The following is a 19,364-nucleotide window of genomic DNA, read 5'->3' on the forward strand; positions in this document are numbered from 1 at the left end:
CACTACCAAGTTTAATATGTGACATATTTCATCGTGTGGTGGAACTGGTGGCTTAACGCAGAAGGGCTAAAGTAATGATTAAAATATGCCAGAAATGTGCAACATCTGGGAAGGTTAAAGGCAGTTAATGTTTCAGACTGGGACCCTTTGTCAGAAATGATAAATCCATGAATGAGTTATGTCTAGCCAAAGCCACGATTGATACAAGGAGGTGTCTGGTGTATGGATTTTATTTTTCATTTTCAGCAGTTTTCTGCTTCTGAGCAGTACTTGGCTCACAAGTGCCTGAAGAAGGGAAGAAATATAATCTGACCCCATTTTAGTCAGTTTTACTCCTTTGTTACCAACCCGAACAAGAATAGGTTGCTTAGCCCTTTGAATCTACTCCACTACTGTGGTTGATCTGATTTTAACTTCACCTCTGCATTCCTGCATATTTTGATCTGACAAACACACATTTCACGTTTGGTTAGAGGCTGGATGCCAGTTCATTGCTCAGTCGAAATATTATTGCTGTTGCGGTACAATCAGAATGGATATGATGCCGGGATGGTGATGCATAGCATGTGGTAACACCAACAGTCATGTGCAAGAGACTGTGAAGAAAAGAAGGAACATTGTGTATCAGTGAGAGGTGCACCTACATATAATACACATGAAGTTGTAGCAACCTACCAGAATTAGACAGCTGTTCACTCATGGGTTAAGGAAAACCATTTGAAGCCATGTACAACGAAGTAGAGACAAGGATAGGTTAACCATTTCTCTGAACCACAAGTTCCATGGCTACACAAACTAAGTATCTGGTCTGAGTTCTGGTTCAAAGAACAGTTGCTGAATAGCCACAATTTAATGGCATTTATCATGTATCACACCAGAGTGGAACTTACTTTCTGCAGTGTCTCAACTGCAGATGAAACTAATCATGAATGGAACCAAACCACTTTTTATAATCATTCCTGCATGTGTAGAATTTGAAAATGATGTAATATTGTTCTAAACACTGTCATCTCTTGTTGTTCATGATGTTATTTTGAATAGCTATTAACATTGTTTGTCCAATGGTGAAATGTGGTTTTCAACTCATCTGTGGCTGGGTTTTTTTTTGTTTATTCACAGGATGTGGGCATTGCTGATCAAGCAAACATTTTGAGAGTCAACTACATTGTAATGGGTCTGGAGTCCTACGTAGGTTAGACCAGGTAAGGATGGCAGGTTTTCCTTTCCTAAAATACACTGTTGGGAGGTGCCTAGACTCATTTGCCAATCAGCAAATAGATATTTAATTGCAGACTTTTATTGAATTCGAATTGAATCCACTCATGACAGGATTTGAATCCAGGATCCCCAGAGCATTAACCAAAAGAGAAAATGCTGGAAAATCTCAGCAGGTCTGGCAGCATCTGTAAGGAGAGAAAAGAGCTGACGTTTCGAGTCTAACTGACCCTTTGTCAAAGCTAAACAAAAGGGAGAAATAGGGAGGTATTTATACGAGGCTGAGAGAAGGTGAGTCATGGCTCCAGAAGCAAAGGTAGCAATAAAGATGTGATAATGACAGTGCATAGAGAGATTATAGGGAGATGAGGAGCTGGGAATGACCAAGCCTATCTCAACCCCTCTTTTTTCATTCTGCTCTGTAATTTTATTTCATTTATTTTATTTATCTTTTTTTTTCACTGTTCTGTACCTATCTCCCTACAATCTCTCTATGCACTGTCATTATCACCTCTTTATTGCTACCTTTGTTTCTGGAGCCATGACTCACCTCTCAGCCTGGTATAAACACCTCCCTATTTCTCCTTTTTTTTTAACTTTGACTTGAAACATCAGCTCTTTTCTCTCCTTACAGATGTTGCCAGACCTGCTGAGATTTTCCAGCATTTTCTCTTTTGGTCCCCAGAGCATTACCTGTGTCCATTGATTAATAGTCTAGTGAAAATGCTACTCTGCCATCAGCTCCCAAAATAACAGTAAGAGATGTGGGTACACGTGTTTATCCACTCCTTCCGGTCAATAATGTGCAAGCAAAGCAGCAAGTTAGCTCCTGAAGAAGGGCTTATGCCCAAAACGTCGATTCTCCTGTTCCCTGGATGCTGCCTGACCTGCTGCGCTTTTCCAGCAACACATTTTCAGCTCTGATCTCCAGCATCTGCAGACCTCACTTTCTCCAGCAAGTTAGCTCACCCCTCCTTTGGAGAGTAGAGGAGATGGAGAGTCAACTGAAAGAGCATCAGAGAGATTGATTTATCTGGTAACATGGTATCTCTTATGTTCACTTGTGAATAGCTAAATTTGCAAAATCCTCAGTATTTGATATCTTGGATTTTACTTGGCATCATATTTCCCGTGCAGCTGCATACCTGATACAGAAGTCTTTCATGAAGGTACCAACTCAGAATCTGGCTGCCCTGTAGCAGTCTTACACTGGGAGCAGCCTAAATTGATCAGAGTGGGACCTAAACACAACCTGAGAGAAGCCCAGAAAACGAACAGCTGGTTGCTGCTATGTAATACTGTACCAACAGCGCCAGGATTGAATGGTGGCCTCTGCAGGAATTGCATGCACAGAGCCATGACTTCAGGCAACTCTGGGATTTTGGGTGGGGCTGCCAGGCAGATCTGCTCATGTGTGTGGAGGAGCACGAGGTGCTGCATTTAGAGGCCAATGTGAATGTTAATGGTGGGGTGGGGTTGGGTTATATTTTCTAATCAATCTATTCAGAGATGTTATTATACAACTCTGGAGCAAGTAGGACTTGAACCTAAATCTACCTGGCTCAGAAGCAGGGACACTATTACTGCACCACAAGAACCCTTATTAAAGGGATTTATGATTTTTCTGAAGCAGGAAGGATGCACTTCATTAGGCAAAGGGAGCTCCCTTCAGTGTGGCCATTAATTGGCCAGTTAAGGGTCTCAAAAGACACAAGGTTTTGCTTATCCACCTTAACATGGGAGACAGGTCTGGGTGAGCAGCAAGGTGACGGAGAGGCTCCCCATTTAACTTTGCATGAACTTGTTTGCACTAAATATGCATGCGGGGGTAGTGATGTGTAAAACCCAGCCACTTGATACAACGAGGGACTATACATGTTAGAATATGCCAGTTGTATCAGAGCAGAGATAAGATCTGTCTGATTATTATTACAATCTTTTTATTCAAACAGCACATCCTGTTCTACCCAGTAAACAAACTGTTCCTTCTGGTGATATTACGATCAGTACAAATCTTGAGAATCTGGAGAACAGTGATAGTCTCTGAACCTTCCCCAGTAATCACCCCTAATTCAGCCACAACACGCAGTGTTTCTGAATGAATAGTTGTCAAACCCTACTCATCTCTCTCACACATCAACTGCATGCTTGCTCAGTAAAGCCTGCTTTAACCTTGCAATCATCTTATAATGCTTTTCAACTGATGAAGCTTTTGCATACACCCCAGTCAGATTTGTTTGGTATTACACACTGCATTTGATCTACAGCTCCCAGCAATGAATCACTTCTGCAGATGGAAGTCAAGGGTTGTCATTGTTCACAAGTGGCTCACCTTGGCTGTGACCTCGTCAGCTTAGTCCCTCTGTACAAAATAAAGTCGCAGGTCTGCCAGCGCTGAAAGAGAAAAATATACATGAACAGGTTGATTCAAACCCATGATTGTAAATATGCAGCAGTTTATTTCAGTATTTGTTGATTGCAGCTGTCACCATTTCTTATTTGCTTCTCTCCTCTGTGTACTTGTGTGTTCAGCCAGATAGCAATATTTTAAAAACACCACTTTTTACATAGAAACTAGGAGCAACCATTCACCCCTTAAAGTCGGCTATGTCATTCAGCAATCACCATGACTGATCCTCTACCTCAATGCCATATTTCTGCATTCTCTTCATATCCTTTATGCCTTTAATCTCTAAAAATCTGTCTCTCTCTCTCTCCCTGCGTCTCTCTCTTGAAAATACTCAGTGACCTGCCATCGACAGTCTGCTGTGATAGAGAATTCCACAGGCTAAGCACCTGCCGAGTGAAGAAGTGTTTCCTCATCTCAGTCCTGAATGGCCTACCCCATCTTCTGAGACTGTGACCTGGTTCTAGACTCCCCAGTAGGGAAAATATCCTTTCTGTATCCAGTCTGTCTAACCCTGCTAGCAATTTATGTTTTAACTTCTCTCAATCTAAACTCTGGTGAACACAGACTCAGTCAAACCAATCACTCCTTGGACGACAAAGCTACCATCCCAGGAATCAGTTTGGTAAAAGCTTTTGCTGCACTCCCTCCATTGCAAGTGTGATTTTTCTTGGGTAGGGAGAACAATACTGTACACAGTAATCCAGATAGTGTCTTGTCTCTTGTATAGAAATTCCACCTCTGTGATTGTCAGTCATTGTGCTGCAGGTATCATGGATTGGAAGAGGCGATTGTCATGCCTACCTCTGAAATCTCCAACTGGGTTGTCTTGAGGTTAAGTGATTCATGGTTGCCAGGCTCTCCGAAGCTAATAGAAACACAAAATTCTGTGGATGCTAGAAATTGGAAGTAAAAAGTGAAAATGCTGGAACTTCTCAGCATGTCAGGCAGCGTCTGTGAAAATAGAAACAGAGTTGATGTTTCATGCAAGCATAAGAGAGGCAACACATTTTTTTTATTTTGCTTTCTCCATTTTGACCATTCAAGCTCCAAAAACACAACTTCTTCCATCCAAAACAAGATTTGCTTGTCTGATTTTCAAATTTGAATTTAGCTTTACTGAAAATGTGGCCTCCTCTATAATGGGAATACCAAACCTAGGCTGGGAAATCACCAATTTTCTCTCAAAGCTGCATGTGGTGAGGTGAGATTCTCACTGACCACCAGTGAGCTTTTGCTTGTTAATGACCTCGTTACCTAAACATCTCATCTCATTAAGATGCAGTTTTTCATCTGTTGCAACGAAACTAGACATTCAGAATTCTCAACATGCAAGTCAGAGCAGGTTCCCAATAACTTCAGCTCACTGCTGGCTCCAAAAGAACTCCACATTGGTCACCATGAGATGGGCACAATAAAATGGGCACCAGCCACATGAACCCATTGTCACAGAGAGATATATAACACAGAAACAGACCTTTCGGTCCAACCTGTCCATGCCAACCAGATATCCTCAATTAATCTAGTCACATTTGCCAGCATTTGGCCCATATCTCTCTAAATCCTTCCTAATCTTATACCCATCCAGATGCCATTTAACAGTTGTAATTGTACCAGCCTCCACCACTTCCTGTAGCAGCTCATTCCATACACAAACCACACCCTCTGTGTGAAAACGTTGCCCCTTAGGTCCGTTTTAAATCTTTCCCCTCTCACCTTTATCATATGCCCTCTAGTTTTGGACTCCCCCACCCTGGGGAAAAGACCTTGTCTATTTTCTCTATCCATACCCCTCATGATTTTATAAACCTCTATAATGTCACCCCTCAGCCTCTGACACTCCAGGGCAAACAGCCCCAGCCTATTCAACCTCTCCCTATAACTCAAATCCTCCAACCTTTGCAACATCTTTGTAAATCTTTACTGAACCCTTTCAAGTTTCACAATATCATTACGATAGGAGGGAGACCAGAATTGCACTCAATATTCCATGTTGTTTAACCAACATCCTGTACAGTAGCAACATGACCTCCCAACTCCTGTACTCAATGCACTGACCAATAAAAGAAAGCATTCCAAATGTCGCTTTCAATATCCTAACTACTTGTGACTCCACTTTCAAGGAACTATGAACCTGCACTCCAAGGTTTCTTGTTCAGCCTCACCTTTAAGTGTATAAGTCCTGCCCTGATTTGCTTTGCTAAAATATGGCACTTCTCATTTATCTAAACTAAATTCCATCTGCCACTCCTCAGCCCATTGGCCCATCTGATCAAGATTCCATGGTACTCTAAGGTAACCTTCTTCACTGTTCACCACACCTCCAATTGTGGTGTCTTCTGCAAACTTACTAATTATACCTTCTATGTTCACATCCACCCTCATTTATACACATGATGAAAAGCAGTGGCACACTGCTGGTCACAGGCCTCCAGTCTGAAAAGCAACCCTCCAAAGCACCTTTTATCTCTGCATTTGAGCCAATTCTCTATCCAAATAACTAGTTCTCCCTCTATTTCATGTGTCTAACCTTGCTAACCAGTCTACCATGAGGAATCTTGTCACTTTACTGATATCCATATAGATCACATCTGCTACTCTGCCTCATCAATCATCTTTGTTACTTCAAAAATCTCAATCAAATTAGTGAGACACGATTTCCCATGCACAAAGCCATGTTGACTATCCCTAATCAGTCCTTGCCTTTACAAATGCTGTCCTTCAGGATTCCCTCCAACAACTTGCCCACCAGTGATGTCTGGCTCGCTGGACTGTAGTTCCCTGGCTTTTCCTTACCACCTTTTCCGAAATAGTGGCACCATGTTAGCCAACCTCCAATCTTCTGGCCCGTCACCCGTGGCTATCAATGATACAATATCTCAGCAAGGGGCCCAGCAATCTCTTCCCTAGCTTCACATAGAGTTTTAGGGTACACCTGATCAGGTCCTGGGATTCATCCACCTTTATGCGTTTTAGGATGTCCTGGACCACCACCTCTGTAATATGGGCATTATTCAAAAGATTGCTATTTATTTCCCCATGTTATTTATCTTCTATATCCTTCTCCACAGTAAACACTAATACAACCTTTGGACATTTGCATCTGATAATTGCCAACCTCTTAGGATCATCTTTGATTTGATTTAGTGTTGAAAATGTGTTGCTGAAAAAGCGCAGCAGGTCAGGCAGCATCCAAGGAACAGGAGAATCGACGTTTCAGGCATAAGCCCTTCTTCAGGAATCTCCTGTTCCTTGGATGCTGCCTGACCTGCTGCGCTTTTCCAGCTCTGATCTCCAGCATCTGCAGCCCTCACTTTCTCTCTTTGATTTAGTGTTGTCATGTACTGAGATACAGTGAAAAATATTGCTTTACGTGCTGTACAGACAAATCAGACCTTACATAAGTACATCAGGGTAATAGAACAGAATGCAGAATACAGTGTTACAGCTACAGAGAAGATCAACTTTAATATGAGAGGTCTGTTCAAAAGTTTGATAACAGCAGGGGAAGAAGCAATTCTCAAATCTGTCTTGTCAAGCTTTTATATCGTCTGCCTGAGGGAGGAGGGTGGAAGAGAGTATAACCGGGGTGGGAGGGGTCTTTGATTATGCTGGCTGCTTTCCGGAGGCAATGGGAAGTATAGGTGGAGTCAATGGAAGGAAGGTTGGTTTGCATGATGGACCGTGCTGCATTTACAGTTCTCTGTAGTTTCTTGCAGTCTTAGGCAGAGCAGTTGCTGTACCAAGCCGTGATGCAACTGGATATGATGCTTTCTATGGTGCATCTATAAAAATTGTTAAGAGTCATTGTGGACATGCTGAATTTCCTTCACCTTCTGAGGTGTGCCTTCTTGACCGTAGCATCAACGTGGATGGACCAGGATATTTACTCCTAACAACTTGAAACTCTTGACCATGTCCAGCTCAGCACCATTGATACAGGCAGGAGCATATCCTTCACCCTACTTCTTGAAGTCAGTGACCAGTTCCACTTGGATGTCAGGATTAATGGTTAACTAATATGGAAAGATCGCAACAGGGACATGTTGTGCTCCCAGTCAGACAAACAGCTGACAGATTGGACCAGACTGCATTTCCAAAGTTGATCATATGCTGGTGTAGTGCACTGCCCACCTGGATACGTATGGCATATCTCCCTCATCTTACCTTGTGTTCCTTTGACTATTGACACGGTCACACCATCTCTCTGCAGGACCCCCTCAGGGTAATGTCCTAGGCCTAGCAATCTTCAGCTGCTTCATCAATGACCTTCCCTCTGTCATAAGGTCAGAAGTGGGGGATGTTTGCCAGTGATTGCACAGTGTTCAGCACCATTTGTGACTCCTCAGATACTGAAGCAGTCTGTGCTCAAATGCAACAAGAGCAGGACAATATCCAGGCTTGGGTCAACAAGTGGCAAGTAACATTTGCGCCACACAAATGCCACACAGTGACCATCATCAATAAGAGACATTCTAACCACCTCCCCTTGGCATTCAACGGTATCACCATCACTGAATTCCCCACTGTCAACATCCTTGGGGGTTACCATTGACCAGAAACTCAACTTGACTCACCACATAAACACAGTGGCAACAAGAGCAGGTCAGAGACTAGGAATACTGTGGCAAGTAACTCACCTCCTGACATTCCAGAGTCTATGACCATCTATAAGGCACAAGTGAGGAGTGTAATGGAATACTCCTTACTTGTCTGGATGGGTGCCACTCCAACAGCACTCAAGAAGCTTTATACCATCCTGGACAAAGCAACCCTCTTGATTGGCACCACATCTAAAAATATTCAATCCCTCCACCACCGACGCTCAGTAGCAGCACTGTGTACAATCAATAAGATGCACTTCAGAAATTCACCAAAAAGCCTTAGACAACACCTTCCAAACCTATGACAACTTCCATGTAGAAGGACAACGGCAGCAGGTACTTAGGAACACCGCCACCTTCAAGTTCCCCTCCAAGCCACTCACCATCCTGACTTGGAAATATTCTGCCATTCCTTCACAGTCGTTGGGTCAAAATCCTGGAATTCCCTCCCCAGTAGCATTGTGGATCAACCCACAGCAAGTGGACTACAGCAATTCAAGAAGGCAGCTCACCACCACCTTCTCAAGGGCAAATAGGGATGGGCTATCAGTGCTGGCCCAGCCAGCGACGCCAAAGTCCCACAATGAATACAAAAAAAACTGGCAGCTTGCTGTGCTGGATGGCAGTCCTCCATCTAAGGGGCAGACATTTTGCTGTGTGGCACCATGCTACGTCAGTCTTATACTGTGCACCAGCAGCTTTTTATATCGGAAAGCATGCAGCCATGTCTGTCAGCCTTATGGGTATGGACCTCACCAGGGTGTATGGAGAAATCTGTTACTGCTGGTACAGTAAGTCCAAAGCTGCCTCTGCTATAGCTCAAGGGTTTGGCCACAGTCAGGAGTCCATTTGGAGTTAGGCCTGTTACTGGGGAGTAACTGACTGTCAATCCTGTGGCTTCCTAGCAGCCAGTCTGTGAGATTAGGTCTGATGCAGTCTGGGGCACTTTGGTGTCCGGTTAGACTGCAGAAAGGGATAGACAACAATCAGTGATTTTGGTTCATTCAGAAAAAACTAAAGGGGAAGTGGGGTTAAAAGGACAAGAGGGGTGGGGGGTGTGGTGACATTGTTGCTGGGTCCAGAGGCTGCAGGATTGCAGCTATACTGTCAGGCACATTGCCTCACACAAACGTGCCTGCTGCTCCTTTGCCTCTTTGTCCATTTGGGACAAAGTCTCCAGTTGCCAAATTCAGAGTTCTCTCCGACGTGGGGATGAGTTACTTCCTCAGCCACCTGTAGAGCTCACCAGCCTTTGCTCCCAAATGTTCTACCCCAGCCCATCCCTGCCAACGTGGCAGCAGCTCAGCAGTGCAGGAGGCACCTTGCTGAGGTTTCCTGAGGCTTTAGAACACTCTCTACCTCCAGGGGTCAAGGATATCTCCCGTAGCAGCCAGCCCATATCTTTACCAAGGCCAAACCCATCCCACTGGCACCTGTAATGCACAAGATGACATCATGGACAAAGGTTATAGCATTGTGCAAGGAATGGCATTGATGGGAGAGTGAAAGTGGTACTTAGTTGGTGGGACATGGATGTTTCAGCAACTCTTTTTTTAACCCCCTCCCCACCATTACTCCCCGCCCACTCCAATCTTCTTCCTATGCCAGGATTCTCCCCTCAAGGAGGGTGTGACACCTAATCTTCGATCCTTCCCCACCCAACAACCTGTCCTGGCTCTTTCTGCCCAGTTCAGGGCTGTATTCTCTTGGAATGAGAGAAAGGGAGGGATTGAGTGAGATGGAAGAGGGTGGCAAAGCTCTTAGGGTTGTTGTGGGTGGTGAGGTGTTTGGGGATGCGGGAGCAGGCAGCTTAGAGGCAATCCAGGCTGTGGGGGTGGGGACAGCGAGACTGAGTGAGGGAAGATATTGCAGGTGATAGTGAAAGTGGCCGGGCATGAGCCTTGGTGGGAGGTGGATGAGGTGGCAAAGATAGAACGAGATGGCAAGAGAGAAGAGTATGGCACTTACCTTGATGGAGCAGTGAGGGACATCTCACACTGCTGACCATTCCTCTTGAGTGTGTGGGAACAGCATTAACCAGGCTTGTGACCCAGGAAGTCAGGGTCGTGCTTTGGCTTCTGCGCCAATCCTCTGGCAAAAGGGTGACCTTCTCTCCTGGACCAGGTCCCTGTTGGAGAATCAGAACCCCATTTTTTCCCCTTGTCTGACATCTTCATCTGTCACTGAGCTGGGAAGCTTTGGAATGTCAGTGTTTGGGCACACCACGACTTTTTAAATATGGTGTGAGTGCCAGGACTGCTGTTTTTTTTCTTTGGAGGATATCCGGTGAATGGAGAGTTCTTCATGGAATGGCGGGTAATAGAATGAGGCTAGAATCAGGTAAAGGGGCTGCAGTGGGTGACGAGTGGGCAATTCATTGGATGTGTTTGGTAAGATGTAGTGAAAAAATTCACTCGGCCTCATATCAAGAAACCCATCAGGAAATTTGCTGAGACTGACAAAATACATTGGGTTAAATCTACTACTTTTTTGTCTATGTTTTGTATATAATTCCTAGCTAGCGGACAGTTTCTACGATATGGAGGATCACATAAGCATTGGTAAGCATATTGCTGGTTCACAATCATAGTCCCATTCTGAGCTTTTCAGTCTTTGCCTGGGGCAGTGTTCCAGAAAGTTCAACACAAACTCAAGGACCAAGAATGCATCATTCAACTCAACAGATTAGACATCCAGACTCAACATTGAGTTCAACAATTTTAATTGGTGACCTCTGCCCCACTTTTGTTTCATTACTTTGTAGTTTCACTTTTATTTTGTTGTGAATTTTTGTGCGCTAAGGTGGTTGCTACTCATTCACAACTCTTCCGGACAAATCTTTTGTTTCTGTAGGGTAATGTGTGAGTCCCATGACGCTATTAAACCGTATATGTCACCAATGATGTGTGCTGACCCGGGGACACCTGGAAGGAACTAAGGGCAAGTCTGAGTTTACCTTCAACAGGGTGTGACCTCAGATACAGCAATACTTCTGTTATCTTCCGTAACGTGCTTAAATATTGTGAAATTGATGAATCCAACAGACATTTATTACAACTAACTATAATATACAAACATGCTGCCAGTATATTGTTATGCCTCAGGTGATTGGGGTTAACATGGAGTCTTATACCCTCATATGAAACAGTGATGATATGAGCATGTCTCTTAAAGCTATACGAACATGTTGACTATGAGATGTTACTCAACACCATCCCCATGCATAGTAATAAAGTTTCTTTTTTCTGAGGATAGTGAACCTGTGGAGTTCTTCACAAAGGGCAAAGCTGGTGTAAGTAGATTTTTAATCATGAAGAGAATCGAGGATTATATGACAAAGGCAGGGAAGTGGCAGTGAGGATCATCAGATCAGTCATGATCTCATTAAGTAACAGAGGAAACTCAATGGGCTGAATGGCCTACTCCTGCACCAATATCCTATATGGGTGCTTGTGTAAAAACATAAAGGTAAAGTCATCATAGTCTTTACCAGACCATAGGGTTGCTCTCTACTTAGAGAAAGATGACTGGTGGTGGTTTAACCTGAGGGTCAGTGCACCCCAGGCAAAGGGGGAGGTTGAGAAGGAGAGTGCTTCACAGTAATCTCCGTCAGTGCAGGAATTGAACGCACGCTGTTGGCGCCATTTTGTACAACCTTTTGGTCATTCAATTCTCCTGTTCTCCACGCTATCACAGGCCTTTGCTCTTTTTGTTTTTATTTCCACATCCCCACCTCACCTTTATTTGCTCAAACTCTATGGCATTCCTAATGTTACCCCTGTGTGATGGACCTGAGAAGAGAAATTGGCTTCTTGCTCTCTGTGAAGGTGCTGTCAGATCTGCTGAGTGTTTCTAGAACTTTCAACAGCTTTTATCAACTAGAAGATTCCTTCTTCTGATTACATCTCTCTTACCTTTTAATGGTAAAATGTTTTTCATGGCAAAAATATTTGGTTGTCATATTAAATTATCTCATAGATAGTGAGCGACAAACACTTGCCCTCAAACCTGTTCGTCTTTGCCTTTGAACTAAAAGATTCTGACCTTTAAAAGTTAACAGAATATTTATGCAAAATTACCATGAAATGCAAATTGAAGTAAAAGTTATCAAAGAGCTTTTCATGTTCAAAGCCAAATATAGAGGAATATAGAAGCCTCGCCCCATTATTGTAGGGTGGATTGGAAGTGGAAGGAATGAGTTTGCAATAAAGAGTACATTTCATAGTCCAACTCTGTAGCTTTGGAGCTAACTCAAAGCCACGTGGCCTTGTTTGCATTTCTTTCAGGATTTGATCCCAGTCCCTGCTCCTGCAGTTAAAATGCCTGGAGCTAAGACACATCTGTGAATTGAGGAAACTGCAAAAAGCAGTGTCGCATTCTAAAGCGCCAACTCAATCATTTACTCTTATGATCCTGGCCAGAATTAAGGCGAAACTCCTATCATTCAGTTATTTATGTTTGGAGCCCATTTTAATGAGGAGCTGGCAATGCTTTGAATCTACTATTTAATACTGACATTGTTACATTGAGGCACGGATTAACCCAGGTTAAATACTGTGAATATGCCATTTTAGGTTTTATGCACACCCTGATGGCTAAGTGCCCACTGACCCTACAAGGGGCCTCACTATTTGTCCTCTCCTTTGCAAGATGCAAGGGGAGCTTAAAGAAAGATATGTGTTGGAACCATTTGCACTTATAGTAAAGGTATAATCCCACCTTTTATTAGGTTATTCAATTTAGCTCCATTGAATATCTTAATGTGAAGCATTATATTTGGTTGCATTATTTCTTTAAAAAATGTAATTAAATAAATTGTAATGTTTGTTAGGTGTGGCGCATTATTTAAAAAGGAAAGTTTTTCACTATTTGCAAAGAAGCTCTGAATGCTAACACCGGGTCTCAGTTTCACAGTTATTTTGGACTTCGATCAAGTAATGGTTTTAAAATATTCTCAACAGATATAATCTGTGGTTAAGAAGAAGTCTTCTGTTTTAGATAAATAGTAAATCCTGCATTTTCAGTTTTCTTTGGCAACAGTACAAGTAATTCTAGGTTTATTGTTCTCTAGGAAATGTAGAAGCATGTTAGTTTTTTTGCTGTAGGTAACTATTAAGTGCATATTCATGATAAAGCTCCTATCCTTTCCTTTATTTCATAATCTCTTTGCAGCATGTGCCATTTTCTTTCAAGGAAGCACATGCACAAACTTTGAGCGAGTCACACTCCTCTATAACTGGGCATGAGAAAGTATGTTATGCCAGCTGACAGTGAATCCCCATATTACTTTGCTCCCCACAGATAGCATATGACTTTCATCTAGTGTTTTCACATGACTTACATTGGATCTTAAACTTGACATAGAAAATCAACAGGTTGCCCTCATTCTGCCAAATTGTGGCGCAGCATATTTAAGATCTGTGTGTAAAAGGGCACAATGCAGGCTATTTACCCCCTCAAACCTGCTATACCATTCAATAAGATGAATGGCTGCTCTCAACTTGGCTACTCCTTACACCTTCAGATAATTGATGGATCAGGGAGTCAATCTACCTCTGCCTGAAAGGTAATAATGACCCTGCTTCCACTGCTTTGTAGGGAGGAGAATTCCATAGATCCACAGTCCTCTCAGATAAACAAAAGTCCCATCATCTCCATCTTATGGAGACCCCTTGTTTTTATAGTTTGCCAATTTGTTCCAATCTATCCTACAAATGGGAGCATTTTAGATTAGATTAGATTACACTACAGTGTGGAAACAGGCCCTTCGGCCCTACAAGTCCACACCGACCCGCCGAAGTGCAACCCACCCATACCCCTGCATTTACCCCTTACCTAACACCTCGGACAATTTAGCATGGCCAATTCACTTGACCTGCACATCTTTGGACTGTGGGAGGAAACCGGAGCACCCGGAGGAAACCCACGCAGACACGGGGAGAACGTGCAAACTCCACACAGTCAGTCACCTGAGGCGGGAATTGAACCCGGGTCTCAGGCGCTGTGAGGCAGCAGTGCATTCTTTCAGCATCTGCCCTATCAAATTCGCTCAGGATCTTATGATGTTTTCAGAAGATCACTCTTCATTCATCTAAACTCCAATGATTGCTGGCCAAACTACTCAATCTTTTCTTATCAGATAAACCCTTTATCCCAGGAATAAGTTGAATGAGCTTTCCCTGACCTGCTTCTAATACAATGCTATTCTGTCTTAAATGAGAAGATCAAAAGATTATACCTTTATTGTTAACTCACCAATGCTCTGTATAACTTAAGCAAAGCATCCTCACTTTTATATTCCATTCCCCTTGCAATATACAAGAACATTCTATTTTCCCTCTGAATTGTTTGCTGTACCTGTGGACTAACTTTGCGATTCATGCACCAGGACACCTAGATTCCTCATTACTTCAGAGTTCTACAATCTCTCTCCATTTGAGTAAAACACTGTTTTTCTATTCTTCCTACCAAAGTGGACCAGTTCCCATTTTACCACATTACATTCTGCAATATCACATTCTTTTAATTTCTCTCTTTTTATCACTTTTTCACTTCAGGTTTCTCTGACTTTAATGCAGGCAAATATTGGCAACGTAATGCACTTCAGCCATGGGCTGGCTGAGGAGACTGCTGTATGTCATTACTTCAGCCAATATCTCGCCGAGTTGGACAGCTTTTAGTTTAATTTTTCATCATACTTTGATTATGGGGAAATTAAACTTTAAAATATATTTTTGTCCTTTGTTCTAATCTTTATTGTTTGACCGCATAGATTACAGCGTGACGCCTTGAGAGAGGTATTGATGAAAAGGAAGCAGACGTCCAAAAGTTGCAGAGTCGCTGCTGGCTCTCTCGGATGAACTAGGATAATGGTATTATATGAAATAAATAGTTGTTGCTTTTCTTTTTCAATTTCCATCTAGTATTCAGGTTTCCATGGAAACACCTTGAGGCATTACTGATATTTTAAAATAATAGCTTCAATTTGAAGCATTAATTGCGACAACTCTGGCCAAACTGAGAATGGTTTTGATCCTCAGTATAAGCTCATAGAGTATTGCATTAACTGCAAAAATATTTATGTACTGCCTTTAACATGACACGAGTGCCCAATGCACTTCACAGAAGCATTATAAAAAGAAAATGTCACATTGAGGCACAGAAGGAGCCCGATGCACTGTCATTATGCACCCACAACATAGTGCAGCAAGTTGGTGCTATGGGTATAATTGTTGTGTGCTCCTTGTTACTTACAGCTCCCTCACCACCCGCTGCTGACCTGTTTACTGCTTCATTGGCTACTCCCACTCAACCTACTGCTTGGCACTCTGCTCCCTTTGCCATCCTCCACATTACTCCTCTCATTGATGATTGAGATGGCAGGTGTGGCAGTGAGAGCTCTCTGAGTTCCTCGAGGTCAACGATGCACACTTTATGAATGAATGGTTTAAAAGGAATAAAGGCAGCTTTACTAAACTTTCCAATATGGTGAGTCTGATGTGGGAGCAGATGTCCCTTTGGCCGACCTGAATGACCTTTGTCCTTTGACCTGAAAAGGACAATTAGCAAATGCTGCCAGCTGTATGACTGCAACATCCCAAGCAGCAACATCCCTGGAACTGTGACTGCAGGCACCCCCTGCAATGTGATCGCAGTCAAAGAGGTATTGGGTCAGGTGAACAAATGCCTGGTTGGTTGTAAGGAGTGTCATAAAGGGCGGCACAATGGCTCAGTGGTTAGCACTGTTGCCTCACAGCACCAGAGTGCCAGGGTAGATTCAGCCTCGGGCGACTGTATGGAGTTTGCACATTCTCCCCGTGTCTGCATGGGTTTCCTCCGGTGCTCTGGTTTCCTCCCACAGTCCAAAGATGTGCAGGTCAGGTGAATTGGCCATGCCAAATAACCCATTGTGTTAGGTGCATTTGTCAGAGGGAAATGGGTCTGGGTGGGTTACTCGTCGGAGGGTCGGTGTGGACTTGTTGGGCCGAAGGGCCTGTTTCCACTCTGTAGGGCATCTAATCTAATCTAAAGGACCAGTACAAGGTAGAGAGGTACACAGAGAAATGAATACTCAAGAGGTAACAATTAAATGAGTGCAAATAACTGAGGGTTTCTGGCATGGACAGATCTATGGGATGGTCAAGGCTGAAGCTATGGTGGGGAATTTGAAAATAAAGTGACTTTTACAGTCAGGCTGTTGTTTGCCTGGGAACCCATGGAAGTCAGTCAGCATCAGCTTACAGGTAAAGCAAAATTAGCGTTTGGATACAAGCAACAGAGCATTGGTGACCTCCAGGTTTTGAAGAGAGAACTCAGGAGACACTTAACAGGAAAAATGGTCTGAAAGCAAAAAAATTCTGGAGATTACAGCATCCATGGACAGGCAGCATCCATGGACAGAAAGCAAGCTAATGTTTCAAGTCTAGATAAATCTTCATCAAGCGGTATCCTCTGTACACTGTATGAGAGTGGATCTGTGCTAAGTGATAGCATACGATTGTACACTTAAGATGAAGTGGCGGTATAAAGTATAAAGGACTGGTATTCTGGAGGTCGAGGCACCTGGGACATAGGAATGAATAAATCTGAAATTGCTGTGAAACTGCCATTGATTGTTTTAATGTTAATGTTCTTTAGGAAATCTGCTTTCCTTAGCCGGTCTTGCTTCCATGTGACTCTAGACCCACATCCATAATTGCCCTCTGAAATGGCAAGCAGTTCAAGGGTAATTAAGGACAGACATCACATGCTGTACTTGTTAGCAATCCCTTCATCCCACAAGAGAATAAAGGGAAAAGAAAAAGTCCCAATACAAAGGTTATTTTTTGCATTAAATTATGCCAATGTGAATGTGTTGCATGGGTAGGAATGCCAAATGGATGTCTATTCGCCACACACACACACACATATATATATTTAAATATATATATATACATACACAAACACACACACACACAAATAACTAATCACTGTGACTCTCTATTCTGTATTTATACTAAAAAAGTAAAGCATTTGCATTTAACCACCGTTGTTCACAGTCCCTTTCTATCCCAATGCAGTTCCCAGACAACAAAGCACTTTTGAAATGTAGTCACTGTTCTAATGTGGGGAGACATGAGAGCCAATTTGTGCAGAGGAGGGCCTGTTTTAAAAGCAATGACAGAAATGAAATATAATCTGTTTTAGTGAGATTAGTTGCAGGATGTACATTGATCAGGATATTCAGGGCGCACTTCAATTCTCCAAATTGTGGAGTAGGAGTTTCTATACCTTCTTGAGGGTGGAGTTGGATCCTTGGTAAAAAGCCCTGATTGAAAGGTATCACCTTAGTGTGACACTCCCACACTATTCCAAATCTTTGGATTGCAACATGGACCCTCTGACTCACATGAGCAAAATGCTGCCACTGAATCCCATCTGACAAAACCAGTTCATTACACAGAGGGTGGTTCGCGTGTGGAATGAACTTCCTGAGGAAATGGTAGATGCAGGCACCGTTACAATGTATAGTGACATTTGGGATATGTACATGAATAGGAGACATTTGGAGGGATATGGGCCAGCAGCAGGCAGGTGGGACTAGTTTAATTTGGGATCATGTTCAGCATGGACTGGTTAGACCGAAGGGTCTGTTTCCGTGCTGTGTAAGTGTGGTAAGTACTTTTAAACATTTTCTTTTCCTCATAATGCATACTATTTATAGAGATAATTGTTAGTTGCTTCAGTTATTCTCTAATGTTTTCATTCTGTTCTTCATGTTTAGTCTGGAATGAGTGATGAAAATATTATGAAGTAGTAATATTGACATCAGTGTTAGAATGGAATATGTGATGTTTGTTTGAAAGCTGAAAGGTTTCACATTAGGCACTAAGATCTATTTGTCATCTAATTAAAGTACAGTTATAACAACTTGCATTTACATAGCACCTTTAATGTAGTAAAGCACGGCAGGGTACTTTAACAAGAATGTTTTCAGTAAAAATCTAACACCTGGTCAGAGCGGATAACAGGAGAGATGACCAATCTCATAGTTGAAGAGATGGATGTTAATGAGGATGTTAAAGGTGAAGTGACTTGTAAAGAGGTTTAGGGATGCAATTCCAACTTTTGACACCTGAAATTATTACAGCTATTTTCCAGTTGTGGTGCAGTGGTAGTGCCCCTGCATCTGAGCCAAAAGGCCCGGGTTTAAGTCCCACTTTCTGCAGAGTCATAATATGCTTGGATTTAGTCCAACGGGTTTATTTGGAAGGACTAGCTTTCGGAGCACTACTCCTTCAGCAGGTAGCTAATGGAGTAGAATCATCAGACACACAATTTATAGCAAATTTAGCAAATTATAGCCTTTTGCTATAAATTCTGTGTCTTATGATCCTACTTCACTAGCTATCTGATGAAGGTGTCGTGTGATTTTTAACTTTGTCCACCCCAGTCCAACACCAGCACCTTCACATGATAATATGCTTGAAAGAGTAATTGCACATTATCAGTAATACTCTCGGTTGAGCTCTGTTCTCTTGCAGTATGTCACACTGAAGGAAGCGTACTGCAATAGGTTGATTAGTTTCAGCCCAGATATGCAAGGGCCTGTGATTGTAATGTCCATGCGTAGATACCAGGTGATGGGAGTTGGTTAGCTCAGTTGGCTGGACAGCTGGTTTGCAACACCAACATTGTAAGTTCAATCCCTGCACTAACCAAGTTTACCATGAAGGACTCTCCTTCTCGACCTCTCCCCTTGTCCTAAGGCACAGTGCCTCTCAGTTTAATCCACCAGCAGTCAGCTGTCTCTAATGAGAGAACAGCCCTATGGGTCTGGTAAGACTATGCTGACGTTCCTTTTCTCAGGTGCTCTAGTAAAAGATTATTGGTTTCTTTAGTACTGCACAACATATCTCTCATCCTTGTGTTATGGGAGCTACCATAAAGATCACAGTGTGATAGTTGTTGGTATGCCATGCTGCATTTTGGAAAGCAAATCTTAACAGGACTTATACACTTAATGGTAAGGTCCTAGGGAGTGTTGCTGAACAGAGAGACCTTGGAGTGCAGGTTCATAGCTCCTTGAAAGTGGAGTCGCAAGTAGATAGGATAGTGAAGGAGGCATTTGGTATGCTTTCCTTTATTGGTCAGAGTAT

At 42.8% G+C, this 19,364-nt stretch overlaps 1 protein-coding gene across 3 annotated transcripts in view; it reads left to right on the forward strand.

Annotated features, from left to right (window-relative positions):
* LOC122539454 (chondroitin sulfate N-acetylgalactosaminyltransferase 1-like) overlaps positions 1-19,364 on the forward strand; it is a 192,387-nt gene that overhangs the window by 50,224 nt on the left and 122,799 nt on the right. The window contains exon 3 of one of the 3 annotated variants that reach the window (XM_043674305.1): positions 1,120-1,202. The exons of 1 other annotated variant lie outside the window; for it this stretch is intronic. The gene's annotated coding sequence lies outside the window, so the exon portion shown is untranslated. Of the gene's footprint in view, positions 1-1,119; positions 1,203-15,081; positions 15,099-19,364 lie in introns of those variants that run through there. One more of the 3 variants, XM_043674308.1, reaches the window with a different exon arrangement.

The sequence above is a fragment of the Chiloscyllium plagiosum genome, chromosome 32 (genome assembly GCF_004010195.1).
Source record: "Chiloscyllium plagiosum isolate BGI_BamShark_2017 chromosome 32, ASM401019v2, whole genome shotgun sequence".
Classification (NCBI taxonomy): Eukaryota; Metazoa; Chordata; class Chondrichthyes; order Orectolobiformes; family Hemiscylliidae; genus Chiloscyllium; species Chiloscyllium plagiosum.